Source organism: Elephantulus edwardii, unplaced genomic scaffold, assembly GCF_000299155.1.
Source record: "Elephantulus edwardii isolate Elephantulus edwardi_28Jun2011 unplaced genomic scaffold, EleEdw1.0 scaffold00455, whole genome shotgun sequence".
In the NCBI taxonomy this organism is placed as follows: Eukaryota; Metazoa; Chordata; class Mammalia; order Macroscelidea; family Macroscelididae; genus Elephantulus; species Elephantulus edwardii.
The window spans coordinates 748,058-755,363 of record NW_006400205.1 but is presented as its reverse complement, the minus strand read 5'-3'; positions in this window follow the sequence as shown (position 1 = coordinate 755,363).

Sequence of the window (7,306 nt, the reverse complement as noted above, 5' to 3'; positions counted from 1 at the left end):
AAAGATTCTCACCACTGGGCCGATTGGCAGCATCATGAGAGATGTTGAGGAGATTGAGATTGTTGACAGTTTCCGTTTGCTTGGCTCTACAGTCAACATTCTTGGTACCAGTATCCAGGAAATTATAAGATGAATTGCATTGGGAAAGTCTGCTGTCAGAGACCTCTCCAAAGTACTGAAGAGCAACGATGTCAGTCTAGAGACGAAGGTGCTCCTGATACAGGCCGTGGTCTTTGCAGTTGCTTGCTATGCATCAGAAAGCTGGACAATGACTAGGGATGATAGAAGGATAGTTGATGCCTTTGAGCTGTGGTATTGGAGAAGAGTATTGAATATACCATGGACTGCTAGAACAACAAACAAGTTCACCCTGGAGAGGGTGAAGCCAGGCTGCTCCTTGGAGGTAAGGATTATGAAGCTTCATCTGACATACTTTGGACATGCTGCAAAGAGGGATCAGTCCTTGGGGAGGCATGTCATGCTTGTGAGGTTGGAGGGACAGTGCAGGAAAGGAGGACCCTCTATCAGATGGATTGATTCAATGACTAGGGTAATGGGTGTAGGTGTGTCAGAGACAATAACATTGGCACAGGATAGAGCAGGGTTTAGGGCTGTTGTACATAAGGTCGCTATGAGTTGCAAGTGACTCAGCTGCACAAAACAACAACAAATATTCAATGAATTCACAGTGTAAATACTATACTCAGTAAATATGAAAAACCCAGGCAGTTTACTGCTGTCTATTCAGTTGCCTCATAGTCACCTTCCATTGGATTTCTGAGGCTCTAAATCCTAACAGGAAGGGATTGCCCCTCTAGCTGCTTCCAAGTTGCTGGTAGATTTTAACTGCCATAGAAGTTAACCTTCACAGTTGCAGACTGTGCCACTAGATTGCATGTTAGGACTTTTCCTATTTCTCCCCTAAATTTTATGTTTTTAATAAGACCTTTATTTCAGATATTATGATACTTCAACTTGCATATTTGTTTCTTTAAATACTGTTCAACTATTTCTCCTGAGAGGCAGAGAGACAGGAAGTTGTCTCCCTCCACTCACCTTTTATTAAGAAAAAAAAAATGACTCTGAACGTCTTGGACATAGCCCCACAGCTAATTGAATAGAGTAGATTGTAATAGCCAGACTTCCTGACTCCTTGTCCATTATTTTGTTTTTTCTCTCGGTTTTGCCTCCCAGAAGGAGATTTGTGCCATATATCTAAGGCCTAATGAATTGTTCATTCGGTAAATAATATGTTGCATGCCTTCTGGTGGCCCAGTGTTGAGAAGCTGTGCTGCAGTCCCAAAGGCATGCAGTTCAAATCCACCAGCGGCTCTGCAGGAGAATGGCGATCTCCTCCCGTGTGATTATCTGCTTCTGAAAACCCAGTGGAGGGCCAGCTATGGGTCAGTTCCAACTCCATGTTATTTAATAATACCACCAACATATGTTGGGTACCATGTTAGACATGAGGCTTCATGTCTGTGTCATCTCTGTACCTGAAGAACTGGTGACTCCTGGTTAAGTGAATGAATGATCAGGGGCTAGGAAAGGCTTTCTCATAGAGTTGGCTGTGGGGCAGAACCTGGGAGATGAGTAGGAGTTGAGTGGAATGGAGAGTCCCAAGGTTAGGCAAGAGAATGAGGAAGAAGAAAAATGCCTTAGGAAGGGCACAGGGATCCTCATAGACACTAAAGGGAGAGTCTGAGTGGCAGTTTTAAAGAACTCTTAGCATTTGCCTTAAAAGTTTTGTCCTAGTGACAAAGCTCTCTGTCTCTAGTGACTCTCTGGTGGCTCCGTGGTAAGGAATTCTGCTAACAACTCAAAGTTGTACAGTTTGAATCCACCGGCTTGTCCATAGAAGAAAGATGAGCAGTCTTCTCCTGTGCGATTTATTCTACTAAAAACCCGTGGGAAGGTCAGCTATGGGTCAGTTCTGACTCAATGGCACACAACAACAACAACAATGGTATTTGCCCTGGGAAAGTGGGCCATGGTGGAGGAGGCAGCCAGGATCACTAAACTGAGGTCTACAGAAGGGCCTTGTTTGAGGCTTAAGGTTTGAGAGGGAGTGATCATATATCTATGTTTAAATGATCATCCTGAAGTGGTTTGAGAAATAAAGTGAGCATTTGAGAAAGTGAGGCAGGGAGGCATTATTTGAGGTGACAGGCCAGTTAGGGGATTGTTGTTTTCATTAACATGAGTTACATTTAAAGGTTAGAATTAAGGGTTGTTGTTAGCTGTTGTTGTGTACTGTTGAGTCGGAACCAGCCCATAATTGACCCTCCAGCAGGTTTCTGAAGGCATGGGAGGAAATTGCTCACCTTTCTCCTGCAGAGCAGCTGGTGAATTCACACTGTTTACCTCTCAGTTGGCCACACAATACCTTACCAAACATACACAGTTCAGATCCACCAGCTGCTCCACAGGAGAAGGATGGGCAGTCTCCTCCTGTGTGATTTACTGCCTCTGAAAACCCACTGGGGGATCAGCTCTAGGTCAAATCCACCTCAAAGGCACACAGAAAGAAGCCACCAGAGATCCCAGAATCAAGTGAGAAGAGCAGAAATGATGAGTGGATTCAAGATGTGCTGAGATTAAAACTAGCAGCCTGTGGCAACTCATTAGCTATAGCCTGGGCTGAAGGCAGTCTTTGAAGATGTTGAGTTTGAAGTGCTTGGAGGCCACTCAGATGGACAGATTGAGAGCTGCCAGGGTGAGATGGGAGCTGGAGAAAGAAAGACATTCCATGGCATCCAATCCAAAGGAATCTGACTGAATTATTTGGAGTTATCTGATACAGGTGCTAGCTGAAGCCAAGGGTGTGAGAGAACTACATGTGTGAGAAGCACTATGTACCTGGAAAAGGTAAAAAGAAAGGATAGTGAGACCAACAACAGCGTCATTGGCAGGGCAGTGAAAGAAAACCAAGGAGGGAACAGAGGAATATGGTGCCACTCAAGTCAAGGAGAGGGGGTGGGGAGGACTTTGTTTAGCATGTCAAATTCCACAAAGCATTTAGATAAGAAAGAGATTGAAACCGGCTAAAAATGTCAGGGAAGAAAAGACTCCCATCTTCCTTTTACTATAGCCCGTTTACTAATGCCACTGCACTTACCCCATGTTGTTGTTGTTGTTGTGTACCATCGAGTCGGAATCGACCCATTGCTGACCTTGCAGTGAATTTCAGAGGCAGTTCAATCGCATGGGAGAAGAGCAGCTGGTGGATTTCCGCATGCCTTCGGGATTGCAGTGCAGCGTCTCACCACTAGTCCACCAGAGCTCCCTATGACTTCATATGACTCCCCAGTCTCCTGAGCCTATAAAGAAACCATACCTTTCCTTTTCTTATATTTTACTCCTTTCCTAGAAGCCTCGACTCCACACTGCTTCACCTGTGTCAGTCATCTCCAGCTTCCCAGAGACTGCTGCTAATTCCATTTCCCTCACCCTGCCCCAGTGCGCTCCAAATTTCCCACTCTAGAGTGACCTGTTTGCGCTTCACTCTTATTTAATATTTGGTTATGTGTAATCTTGTACTGCTGCCTGTTGCTTTCTGAAAATGTGTCTCCTCTTGTAAGCCATTTTGCGTTATTTTATTCTTCTTCTATGCCCTTGGTTGCCTATGATAGTGTTAAGCAGATAATACTTGCTTTGAAAAACCTTTCTTGTTGATAATTATCAAGACTTGAGCTTATGCAATTCATGAGGATTCTTTTAAATTTCACGTGTCCCTGCTTAGCAGTTTGATAGTTCTAGAATGCTCTCTTTGTGCAAAAGAGGACGTTCATTCATTGTACAATAGCATCTTGGTCAGCTGATGGCCACATGTGCTCAGGATGTCATAGTACCTGGGGACAGAGGCTGCCAGTGAAGCCTACACTGGGGTAGCCACTCAGGAAGAACGAGAGAGATGAGCCTGAACCACTACTGTTGAGATGCCAATATATAGTTTATGCCAAATCATACTCAAACTTGACAGGTGACTGTTTCAAGCTTACTGCTGGAAGCACTGGCCACTTTGGCTTGGCACCACGCATACTGGCTTAGCAAAAGTGAATCCTGGCTAGCGTGTTACACAGCAGCTTCTGAAGCAAACCATGATACAAACAATGCATTCTTACTAACATCACTGTGGCGGTCAGGCAATGGGAGAATTTCACAGGAAAGCACAATATGATTGCTATGGAAAGGACAAACACATGACCCTTCTCTCTTGACCACAGGTTTAGACTTTTTCATGACCCTGAGGTTTCAAAGGGAAATTTAAGTCCTTTCCGCCCACAGACAGAGGACTTAGATCTTGGCAACACCCTCATTGCTGAGGGAGATAAGGGATCATATTCCAAGTTCCAGGCCATGGTGGTGTCCCTGGACTTCCAGATCCCTCTGTGGGTGTCATCTTCTCTACTCCAGAGCATAGAGCAGTTGCTTTAAGGAAACCTGAGACTTGCATGGAGTCATTTCAAAAACCCCTAGAAAAGGATGTATTGTTTATAGAGGAAATTACTATTCGGCCAAGTTTTTCTGTGCTTCACCCCCTGCCCTATGAATTTATAGCATCCTTTTGGTGTTGTACTGCTGTGATTCTTAAATCTAGAAACTTCTTCCTAGGGCTGCAGCCCCCTCCCACATTAAATGTAGAAAGAGAGTTGGGAAAAGAACTTTCTCGAAAGGACTTGTTAACATAGAATCATCAGAGGAGGTTGATAACATGAAGATTGGAAGAGCACTCACAGTTGACGTCTGCAGACGTGGTTTTCTGGAATCTGACAGTAAACCTAGCTCAGGTCCTGCCAGGTTGTGATGCATCACAAGGCCTGCATTATCTTTGCTCTGCCTGAGCCCACCACAGCTGCCACCATGTGCGACCATCTCCTTGAGAAGAATCTTCCTATTTTTCACTGACTCTCTCTACTCAGTGTATTCACCTGCTCCCAGGAATAATCCCTCCTCTTAAACATGTCCACAGTACATAAAACCAAGTCCTTGCTTCTAAGGAGTGTTCTGGTTGTGCTTTTCTTGAGACAAAATTGCTCCTTCTGGAAATCCGTGGTGTATTTCATATCCTTCACCAGCACCATCATTCATGACATCATATCTTCCTGCCTATTGTTTACATTAAAAATTCTACTACTGTGCACACACCCATGTTTATTGCTGCGTTGTTCATAATAGCAAAGACTTGGAAACAATCCAAGTGCCCATCAACAAATGAATGGATAGAGAAGCTGTGATATAGCCACACAATTCAATACTACGCAACACTGAAAAACAAAGAACACATAAAATATTATAAAACATGGGTGACCCTGGAGGACATTATGCTGAGTGAAATATCTCAATCACAAAAGGACGAATACTGCCTAACACCACTGTTATAAAATATGACTGACATGGGGGTTGGGGAAATTAAGAAAAGAGGTGGTAGGGGAGCTCTGGTGGCCTAGTGGCAAGGAGCTGCAACTACAATCCTAGAGGCTCACGGTTCAAATCCACCAGATGCTCTGCCAGGGAAGGAGGGACAATCTCCTCCTGTTCGAGTCAGATCTGATTTGGCGGTACACTCACACAAAAATAATTTAAAAAAAAAAAAAGAAAAGAGGGGGTAAATAATAAACACAGCATTGAAACAGATGAGGGGAAAGAACTGTTTAAAAGGAATGTGTGATTAGGTATTATTTGCATGACAACAGTCCAGAATAAGAAGTGCATAGCAAAGTGGAGTGGGGCCTGGGGGAGGGACAAAATTGTCAAATAATGAAAGAATCTTTTAAAAGAGAAAAGCAAGGGAATCTACCTTTCCAAGCATTAATGTCTAAGGAATAGCCTCTCAACAGCATGCCCATTATTTTACTCATCAAATCTCAGTATTGCAACTTGAAACTTGACTTCTTTCCCTTCAATTCTCTTAACCTGAAATGAAATTTCTAGTGTATTCTTCCCTTTTAGTTTTCTAAACTCAAGGTCTTTGCATATTTCATTATGATAAACTATCTTCCTGAGCCATCTTTTGAAATCTATTCATATTATTTCGTTGTTGTTGTTGTTAGTTGCTGCTCAGTCGAGTATAACTTATAGCAACCCTATGAACAACAGATCTGAACCCTGTCCTATCCTGTGCCATCATCATCATTGACATACTTGAACCCACTGTTGCAGTCGCTGTGTCAATCCAACTCATTGAGGGTCTGCTTCTCTTTTGTTGATCCACCACTCTTCCACGTATGATGTCCCTTTCCAAGGAATAGCCTCTCCTAGTAATATGCCTGAAGTATATGAGACAAAGCTTCACCATCCTTGCATCTAAGGAATACTCTGGCTGCACTTAGAGAAGAGAGATACACAGCTATCATTTCTATCAAGCAATGCTTTCTAACTTAGATCTTCCAGCACTATATTAAACAGTATTCTCCTGTGATCGATATGGTTTTATTCCCTAGTTTTCAGAATTAGATCACAAAGCTCATTTTTCCTTATCTGTTTTAGTCTGAGAGTTTTGTTGACACTTGTTCACCTTGAGGGCCCTCGTGGAATTTCAAAGCAATGCTCTTTGACTCCCAGAGCTCTTAAAAGTCCAGCTCCCTTGGATCCTATCTGCTGCTCTGCTTACAGTAACAAGAGTGACAACAAAGCCCCCTCAAACTCACTCTCATAATAAGTTAGAAATGACTCACAGCTGACTCTTTGGCAGGTTTTCAGAAGGTTGTAAATCATATCCTTCAGAGCCACTGGTGGATTCGAACCAGTACAAAGGTGCTACCTTTGGGCTGTTAGCACCAGTTCCTAAGAACCGTGACACCAGAGCTCCCTGAAAAAAAAACACATGGTTTTCCCAAGGCTCATCTCTTGAGGCCAATGTGTTTTCTCTCCTATGTCCTGGCAGAAGAAAGAAAGTGTTCAAGGTAGAACGGGAACACTATTGCTTAATCAGTCACCAGCCCGTCTCACCTGCCATCACCAACAGCACCAGTTGCAAGCACCTCTACCTGAATTTTACTCCACAGCTCTGGGTCCCTCTGCTGGCTGATTGTGGAAACACAGCTTCGTGGTTTTTTTGTTTTCTTAGCTTGCTTATTTTTAAGTTAATTAAGATAGTTGATCAAATATGCAATCAAGGTACATTGATAAGAATGGGCGACTGGAACGCAAAAGTTGGGAACAGGGAAGAAGGATCAGTAACTGGAAAATACAGGCTCGGTGAGAGAAATGAGGCTGGAGATAGAATGATAATAAGAGTTCTGCAAATTCAATGATTGATTCATTGCAAATACCTTCTATAAGAAACATAAACGCAGGATATACA